The following is a 9,679-nucleotide window of genomic DNA, read 5'->3' as shown; positions in this document are numbered from 1 at the left end:
TGGTAACCAGGTCCGCTTAGGACGGAATAGCTAATAACTTTACAAGTTCGAGTCTTGTCATCTATACAATAAAAAAAATATGTTGTCGACTAATAGGTAAGTCATAAATTTTTTGGTATTTACTATTGAGTGTTCGAATCGCTCCAACATAGATTATTAATTGATTTATTTTAATCACTATTTTATGAAAAAATAATTATTTTTCAAATTTATTAAGTATTATCTTTATAATTAATCATTTTTTAATCTTTAATAATAATACTTAAAAATATAACAGTTATAGGATATTTATTTATTCTTAAATTCTTTAGTATATTTGAAACTGTTATAATATATTTAGTTTTACATACTTATTTTATAAATTTGATACAAGCAGCTAAAATAATTGGTACAGGTTTAGCCACAACTGGTTTAATTGGAGCCGGTGTAGGAATAGGTGTAGTTTTTGGTGCACTTATAATAGGTGTATCTAGAAATCCATCTTTAAGAGGACAACTATTTTCATACGCTATTTTAGGATTCGCTTTCTCAGAAGCAACAGGATTATTTGCTTTAATGATGGCTTTCTTATTATTATACGTTGCCTAATATTTGTTTATATTAAATATTTTAAACAATTAAAAATTTAAAATAAAAAAAAAGGATAATTATTTTTCTTTGAGAAAAAATAATTTAATCTTAATAGAGATTCTTTAAATAACTTAAAAAACAAATTAAAAAAATTAAAGATCAATAAAAAATATATATATAATAAGTGTATTGATCTTATTTTACCTTGTAATTATAAATATTAACCTAAATAATAAAAAAAAAATAAATGAGAATATTAAAAAGTCACCCACTTTTAAAAATGGTAAATTCTTATCTAATTGATTCACCTCAACCATCTAACATAAGTTACTTATGAAACTTTGGATCTTTATTGGCATTTTGTTTAGGAATACAAATTGTAACTGGTGTAACATTAGGTATGCATTATACACCTAATATTTCAGAAGCATTTGATTCAATAGAGCATATTATGAGAGATGTAAATAATGGATGATTAGTACGTTATTTACATTCTAACACTGCTTCAGCATTTTTCTTCTTAGTGTATTTACACATAGGTAGAGGATTATACTATGGATCTTATAAAGCACCACGAACATTAGTGTGAACTATAGGAACTATATTATTAATAGCTATGATGGCTACAGCTTTCTTAGGTTATGTATTACCTTATGGTCAAATGTCTTTATGAGGTGCTACAGTTATAACTAATTTAATGAGTGCAATACCTTGAATAGGACAAGATATAGTACAATTTATTTGAGGAGGTTTCTCTGTTAATAATGCAACATTAAATAGATTTTTTGCATTACATTTTGTTTTACCTTTTGTATTAGCTGCTTTAGCTTTAATGCATTTAATAGCTTTACATGATTCTAGTGGTTCAAGTAATCCTTTAGGTGTATCAGGTAATTATGATAGACTACCTTTCCATCCTTATTATATATTCAAAGATTTAATAACAATATTCTTATTCATAATAGTATTATCTATTTTTGTGTTTTTCATGCCTAATGCCTTAGGTGATAGCGAAAATTATGTTATGGCTAATCCTATGCAAACACCTCCTGCTATTGTTCCAGAATGATATCTTTTACCATTCTATGCAATTTTAAGATCTATACCTAATAAATTATTAGGTGTTATAGCAATGTTTGCTGCAATATTAGCATTATTAATTATGCCATTTTCAGATTTATCAAAATTAAGAGGTATACAATTTAGACCTTTAAGTAAAGTAGCATTCTTTATATTTGTTGCAAACTTCTTAGTTTTAATGCAATTAGGTGCAAAACATGTTGAATCTCCATTTATAGAATTTGGACAAATATCTACTGTTTTATATTTTTCACACTTTTTAGTTATAGTACCGTTTATAACATTATTAGAAAATAGTTTAGTAGATATAGCATTATCTAATACATCACAAAAATAGATAAAAAAGGTTTTATAGTACTAAAAAATCAAAGTGCCAATTCTCCTCAATTTTTTAAAAATATAAATATAATTAATGATTTAATATAATATTGGTAGAGAAATAGTGGAGAGAAGAGGGAGGAGGTGGGACATCAAAAAATATCAAATTTTTCATTCAAAAATATTTTTATTTTGATTTAATTAAAATAAATAAATTTACAACAGTTTTTACTTCAAATATATAAATAAAAATAAAAATGACAAGTTTAACTTTTTTTTTTATATTTATACCTATATTAGCTTTAATTTTATTAGGTTTAAATATATTATTATCTCCACATAATCCATATCAAGAAAAGAATAGTGCTTTCGAATGTGGATTTCATTCATTTTTAGGTCAAAATAGAACACAATTTAGTATCTCGTTTTTCATTTTTGCACTTTTATTTTTACTATTTGATTTAGAAATATTATTAGTATATCCTTATATAGTAAGTGCATATACTAACGGTATTTACGGTTTAATAATAATGTTAGTATTTTTCTTTATACTAACTCTAGGTTTTGTATTTGAACTAGGAAAAAATGCATTAAAAATAGATAGTAGACAATGAAATAATATTCAACTAAAAAACTGAAAACAAATAGTATATATAAATAATTAAATAAAAAAAAAGAGTAAAGGTAAAATTAATTATCAGTTCAAATCTGAATACTCTAATATAAGTCTGTAATATAATAAATTTTTTGCAATTGAAAAAAATTTATTTTTCAAAAACAAAGAAAAGTAAAAAATTTTCCTTATATATTAATGTAAGTATATAACCTATTTTTATTTAGTATATAGTTTTTAATTTGCCAATTTGTGTCCTTATGGATATATATGATAAGATAAAAATATATAAAGAAAATAATATACTTTATAATAAATTTATTGAGTAATAAATTGAGTAATTTTAAAAGTTATTCTACAAACACAGCTTCAAATTCAAATTTAGGAAGTTTAGGTTTAATGACAGAAATAACTATGTGAAGAGAAAGATGATTTTTATCTTGTAATGCTAAAGATATAGGAACATTATATTTAATGTTTGCTGTATTTTCAGGTTTAGCTGGTACAGCTTTTTCAGTATTAATAAGATTAGAATTATCAGGTCCTGGAGTACAATTCATAGCAGATAATCAATTATATAATAGTATAATAACAGCTCATGCTATAGTAATGATTTTCTTTATGGTAATGCCTGCCTTAATAGGTGGTTTTGGTAATTTCTTATTACCATTAATGATAGGAGGTCCAGATATGGCATTCCCTAGATTAAATAATATAAGTTTCTGATTATTAATACCAAGTTTAGCATTATTTTTATTTGCAGGTATGATAGAAAATGGAGTAGGTACAGGTTGAACTCTTTATCCTCCTTTATCAAGTTTACAAAGTCATAGTGGACCTAGTGTAGATTTAGCTATATTTGCTCTACATCTGTCAGGAATAAGTAGTTTACTTGGTGCTATGAATTTCATTACAACTATACTAAATATGAGAAGTCCAGGTATAAGACTTCATAAATTAGCCTTATTTGGATGAGCAGTTATAGTAACAGCTGTATTATTATTATTATCTTTACCTGTTTTAGCTGGTGGAATAACTATGGTTTTAACAGATAGAAATTTTAATACATCTTTCTTTGAAGTAGCAGGAGGAGGAGATCCTATACTATACCAACATCTTTTCTGATTCTTTGGACACCCAGAAGTTTATATATTAATTATACCAGGATTTGGTATAATAAGTACTACAATTTCAGCCGGTTCAAATAAAAGTGTATTTGGTTATTTAGGTATGGTTTATGCTATGATGTCAATTGGTGTTTTAGGATTTGTAGTGTGAAGTCATCATATGTATACAGTTGGTTTAGATGTGGATACAAGAGCCTATTTCACAGCAGCTACTTTAATAATAGCTGTACCTACAGGTATTAAAATATTTAGCTGATTAGCTACTACTTACGGTGGAGTAATACATTTAACACCTCCAATGTTATTTGCTTTAGGTTTTGTAGTTATGTTTACTATAGGTGGATTAAGTGGTGTTGTTTTAGCTAATGCATCACTTGATATTGCGTTCCATGATACATATTATGTAGTTGCCCATTTCCATTATGTATTATCATTAGGAGCAGTTTTTGCTTTATTTAGTGCATGATACTACTGAATACCAAAAATAACAGGTTTAAATTATAATTTACTATTAGGAAAAGTACATTTCTTTATCTTATTTGCAGGTGTTAATTTAACATTTTTCCCTCAACATTTCTTAGGTTTACAAGGAATGCCAAGAAGAATAAGTGATTATCCTGATGCTTTTGCAGGATGAAATTTAATAAGTAGTTTTGGTTCTATAGTTAGTGTAATTGCTACTGTATTATTTTTACACATAATATACATGCAATTAGTTGAAGGAGATGTTACAGCTAAATATCCTTGATTAATACCAGAATTCTTCTCTGATTTATTCCAAACACTATTTAATAGAAATTATGTATCTTTAGAATGAGCTCTAGATAGCCCACCTAAACCTCATGCTTTCGTAAGTTTACCTATACAAAGTGCTGTGAGTTTAAATTAATATTATTAATATTATATTAATTTTTATGCATATTTTTTTTTATAATTAATACTTACAAATTTAAAAATTTAAAATATTATTAATTTTTAAGGAATATGTAGCAAAAGGTTTTGCCTTATGATTGCAGATCATTAAGAAGAAGTTCGAATCTTCCGTATTCCTTTATACTAGGTTTAATAAACTTAATTAACATATATTGTATAATAAATTTATATATTTATTTTTGAATCAATAATTTAATGCCACAACTTATACCATTTTTTTTTGTAAATCAAGTTACTTATAATTTTCTATTGTTAATAATTATAATATATTTATTTTCTAAATATATATTACCAAGATTTGTGCGATTATTTAAAACTCGAATATTTTTAAAAACTTTAGAATCAAATAAAAACACAACAATATAAGAGATATTAATTAAAAAAAAAATTTTTTATCTTTTACAAACAACAAAAAATACATAAATATCTAGTGACTTACTTAAATCAAAGTCCTTTGGATCAATTCACCATAAGAAATTTACTTAGCATTAAAGCGGATTTATTAGGAAATATACAATTATCTTTAACTAATATAGGATTATATTTAATAATAACAACAATTTTAATATTTATGATGTATATATTAGCAACTAATTATAATATTATTACACCTAATAATTGATCAATATCAATGGAATCTATATATGCTACAGTTTTTAGCATAGTAATAAATCAAATAAATGCAAAAAAAGGTCAAATGTTTTTCCCTTTAATATCTGCTTTATTTATTTATATTTTAATAAATAATTTAGTAGGTATGGTACCTTATAGTTTCGCACCTACATCACATTTTGTATTAACATTCTCAATTAGTTTTACAATAGTAATAGGAGCAACTATTTTAGGTTTCCAAGTACATTCTTTAAAATTTTTCTCATTATTAGTACCATCTGGTTGTCCATTAGGTTTATTACCATTATTAGTATTAATAGAATTTATCTCATATTTATCAAGACCTGTGTCATTAGGTCTAAGATTAGGAGCTAATATTTTAAGTGGTCACATGCTTCTTAACATTTTAGCAGGATTTACATATAATATTATGAAATCAGGATTTATATACTTCTTTTTAGGATTAGTGCCATTATTATTTATTCTAGCTTTCTCAGGACTAGAAATAGGTATAGCATTTATCCAAGCACAAGTGTTTGTAGTATTATCTTCATCATATATTAAAGATAGTTTAGATTTACATTAATAAAGAAAAATATTAAAATAAAATAATATACATTACTATTATATATATAGTATAGGAAAGTTAGAGCTAAATAAATATAAATTAAAAAAATAATAAGAGTAAGAGTTCTGATGATAAGTAGAAAATAAATAAAAAACGAAAAAAGTAATATATATTTAGCTGTATTAAGGATATGTATGAATTAACAAGAGCTAGCTTATATTAAATATTCTTTATTAAATTGAATATAAATTTATAACATAAAAAAGTAAAAAAGAGAATCTTTTAGGTATAAATTTAGTTCGAATCTAAATACTTTAATAAAAAGATACAATAAGTCTAGTAGTATAATAAATTGAGTTTGATGATGGCTCTGAATGAACGCTATCCAAATGCTTGACACATGCTAATCAAACGTCTAATATAATTAATATATATTAATTATATATTAATTAATTATGAAGTGGTGTACAGGTGAGTAAATTATCTTATAACTACCTTAAAGTAAGGAAGAAAAAAAATCCCTTATAAAAAAAAAAGATAGATAAAAATTCGCTTTAAGATGTTAATAGATATTCTGGATGAGTAATAGATAAAAATCTAGCTCAAAATCTGGTAGTCGAGACTGAGAGGTCGATCGACCACACTGGGTCTGAAAAAAGCCCAGGGCAGAATTGTACAGCAGTGGGGAATATTGGTCAATAGTCGAAAGACTGAACCAGCAACTTGGAAGAATGGAAAATGAAAGTCGTATAAAATTCTAGATAAAATAAAGAGAATGACGATTTTTTATCTATAAGTCTTGACCAAATTACGTGCCAGCAGTCGCGGTAATACGTAAAAGACAAGTGTTATTCATCTTTAATGGGTATAAAGGGTACCTAGACAGATTACCAAGCCTTAATAGGAACTAGTTTTCTAGAGTTTTATGTGGGAATATACGAATTACCAGAGGAGGGACAAAATCCTATTATACTGGTAGGACGGGTAACGGCGAAGGCTTTATTCTAAGTAAAAACTGACGTTGAGGGACGAAGCCTTGGGTAGCGATAAGGATTCGATACCCTAGTAGTCCTTGGAGAAAATGATGAGTGCCATAGGCTAGATATATTTGGCCTATAAATGAAAGTGTAAGCACTCCACCTCATGACTAAGGCGGAAATGCACAAATTGAAATCATTAGACCGTTTCTGAAACCAGTAGTGAAGTATGTTATTTAATTCGATGATCCGCGAAAAACCTTACCACGCCTTGAATATTTTTATACAAGTGCTGCACGGCTGTCTTCAGTTAATGTCGTGAGATTTTGGTTAATTCCTTTAATTAACGAAAACCCTAGCTTTATTTATATTTAGAGTGTTTTTCTATAAATGGAAATAATAACAGGGACCAAGACAAGTCATCATGGCCTTAATAGCGTGGGCTATAGACGTGCCACATATACCTCTACAAAGGGATGCAATATTGTAAAATGGAGCTAATCCCATAAAATTGGATATAACTATTTGTGGATTGTAGTCTGAAATTCGACTACATGAATATGGAATTACTAGTAATCGTGAATCACCACGTCACGGTGAATTTTATCTCAGATGGGTACTAACCACTCGTCAGGCGCTGAAAGAAGTATGCGCAATAAGTTTGGTTGCTTATTTATTTTATTTTTACTTAAATAGTTGTAAATTTTTAAATTTGCAATTTTCGTATGCGTGACTTTTATTGGTGTTAAGTCGAAATATGGTTCGTGTAATGGAAATTGCACGGGATGCATTAATATTAAAAATTAAATATAGTATTATATTTGGTAGACTTTTGTCTACATTATAGTTCTAGGTTTTTATTTAGGTTCGATTCCTAAAAGCTTTAATAAAATTAACATATTTTTCATTCATATACAATTTTACTTATATATATTTTTTTTTTGATTTTTTCAATGAATTTTATAAATATATAATTCTTCATAAAGGTGAAATTGTTAGACCAACTTCAGGTGGATTACATAGATCAAGAACACCTACAGATGATTCTATAGATAGTCAACCTCAGGATTTTAATCCCTTTGATGATATGGATGTTTATTAAATATATATATATACAGGTCTAACTTATATAGGTTCAATTCCTATAAAAAATTTCCGTTTTCTTTTTAAGATTAAAAATTTTTTTTTGATGTTTTTTATATCTAATCAATTTCATGGTTTTTTTGTTATATTTTTAGATTTAATTATTATTTTATCTATATTTGCGGGTATATTTATAATAGTAAGTAAAAATCCAATAATATCTGTTTTACATTTAATAATGTTATTTTCATGTATTTCTTGTTATCTTATATTTTTAGGTATAAATTTTATTGGTTTATCTTATCTTTTAGTTTACGTTGGAGCTGTTTCAATATTATTTTTATTTATTTTAATGCTTATTAACATTAGAGTTTCGGAGCTTATAAGTAACACTAACAATAATATACCTTTAGCTATATTAGTTATTTTGGCATTATTTATACCTTATAATAATTTATCTCCTTATACAAAAACTAATTTAAATTATGATATTACAAATATATTTTTTGTATCATCTAATAATTGAGATAATAACATTGTGGATATAATAGATATAACTAGTATAGGTAACGTTATGTATACTAATTATTCTATTTGATTATTAATTACATCTATAATTTTACTATTAGCTATGGTAGGTTCTATAGTTATTACTATTAAACAAAAATATTAATAAAAGTACAATGTATTTTTTTTTTGCTATTATAAAAAAAAGTTTTTCAATGTATTATACACTAGAAATTTTTGTTAGCAAAAGAGGCTTTAGTTTAATTGGTAAAACATGCGACTTTTAATCGCTATAATAAAGGATCGAATCCTTTAGGCCTTAATAGATTAGGAGAGTTCCTTTATTGGTAAGAAGGGTTGAGCTGTAAACTCAATAGTATTATGCTTTTAAGAGTTCGAATCTCTTCTCTCCTATTTTCTTATTAGCTCAAGGGTAGAGCATGATACTTCTAATATCATGATTTAAGTTCGAATCTTAAATAAGAGTATGTATGCCAGGATAGTTTAATTGGTTAGAACTTTAATTTCATGCATTAATAATGAGAATTCAAATTTCTCTCCTGGTAAACGGAGTAGAGCCAGGTTGGTGAGGCGCTTCATTTGGGTTGAGGATCTTCTATGTTCGAACCATAGTGCTCCGATATTTTAAAACGGCTATAGGTTAATGGTAAACCGTTCGTCTTCCAAACGAATTATGCCATTTCGAGTTTGGCTAGCCGTAAAGAATTAGTAATGTTAATTGGTAAACTGTTTCCTTGTCGAGGAAAATGATGCCGGATCGAGACCGGTCTAATTCGTATTATATGGGAAAAGTTTCCATTGGTAGGGTAAGGTATTTGCTAAATATTGTGTTTTACACATAGGTGTTCAAATCACCTCTTTTCCGTTTTACTCTTAAGAGTATAGTTTAATAGGTAAAATAAGAAGCTTCAAACTTCATGTTTTCAGTTCAAGTCTGAATGCTCTTGTTATATTTAATAAGTAGGTTCCTTAGCTTAATCGGTAAAGCGTATTCTTGATAAGAATATTTTCGATGTTCAAGTCATCGAGGAATCATATGCTACATATTAGTATAATATTTTAATAAAAATTTATTATTCAGGAACAATTTTTTTAGTTTAGTATTTATGTAACTTATAATCTGTAGTAAAATTTTATTAATTTATATTTAAATGTTATTATCTTCTTTAATTTTAATACCTTTTATCGGTATATTTTTGATTTTATCGTATAATTCTTATGACTTAAATGAAAATTCAAAAATTCTTAAAACATTTGCTTTAGCTATTAC

The 9,679-nt window shown here is 26.2% G+C and overlaps 9 non-coding genes across 9 annotated transcripts; all 9 read left to right on the top strand.

The window, feature by feature from the left end:
* Window positions 1-4,686: 4,686 nt before the first annotated feature.
* AYO20_11629 lies at window positions 4,687-4,760 on the top strand. The gene has a single exon. It is a non-coding gene; the product is annotated as a tRNA-Cys (tRNA).
* Window positions 4,761-8,637: 3,877 nt separating this feature from the next.
* Window positions 8,638-8,710, top strand: AYO20_11628. The gene has a single exon. It is a non-coding gene; the product is annotated as a tRNA-Lys (tRNA).
* Window positions 8,711-8,716: 6 nt separating this feature from the next.
* AYO20_11627 lies at window positions 8,717-8,803 on the top strand. The gene has a single exon. It is a non-coding gene; the product is annotated as a tRNA-Tyr (tRNA).
* A 1-nt stretch (window position 8,804) lies between these two features.
* Window positions 8,805-8,875, top strand: AYO20_11626. Its single transcript has one exon. It is a non-coding gene; the product is annotated as a tRNA-Arg (tRNA).
* Window positions 8,876-8,880: 5 nt separating this feature from the next.
* AYO20_11625 lies at window positions 8,881-8,955 on the top strand. The gene has a single exon. It is a non-coding gene; the product is annotated as a tRNA-Met (tRNA).
* Window position 8,956: 1 nt separating this feature from the next.
* AYO20_11624 lies at window positions 8,957-9,029 on the top strand. Its single transcript has one exon. It is a non-coding gene; the product is annotated as a tRNA-Pro (tRNA).
* A 9-nt stretch (window positions 9,030-9,038) lies between these two features.
* Window positions 9,039-9,109, top strand: AYO20_11623. Its single transcript has one exon. It is a non-coding gene; the product is annotated as a tRNA-Gly (tRNA).
* A 174-nt stretch (window positions 9,110-9,283) lies between these two features.
* On the top strand, window positions 9,284-9,357 carry AYO20_11622. Its single transcript has one exon. It is a non-coding gene; the product is annotated as a tRNA-Sec (tRNA).
* Window positions 9,358-9,372: 15 nt separating this feature from the next.
* On the top strand, window positions 9,373-9,444 carry AYO20_11621. The gene has a single exon. It is a non-coding gene; the product is annotated as a tRNA-Ile (tRNA).
* Window positions 9,445-9,679: the final 235 nt, after the last annotated feature.

This window comes from Fonsecaea nubica (genome assembly GCF_001646965.1).
Source record: "Fonsecaea nubica strain CBS 269.64 chromosome Unknown Scaff174, whole genome shotgun sequence".
NCBI classification, from domain to species: domain Eukaryota; kingdom Fungi; phylum Ascomycota; class Eurotiomycetes; order Chaetothyriales; family Herpotrichiellaceae; genus Fonsecaea; species Fonsecaea nubica.
This window is presented reverse-complemented; position numbering and strand designations above follow the sequence as displayed.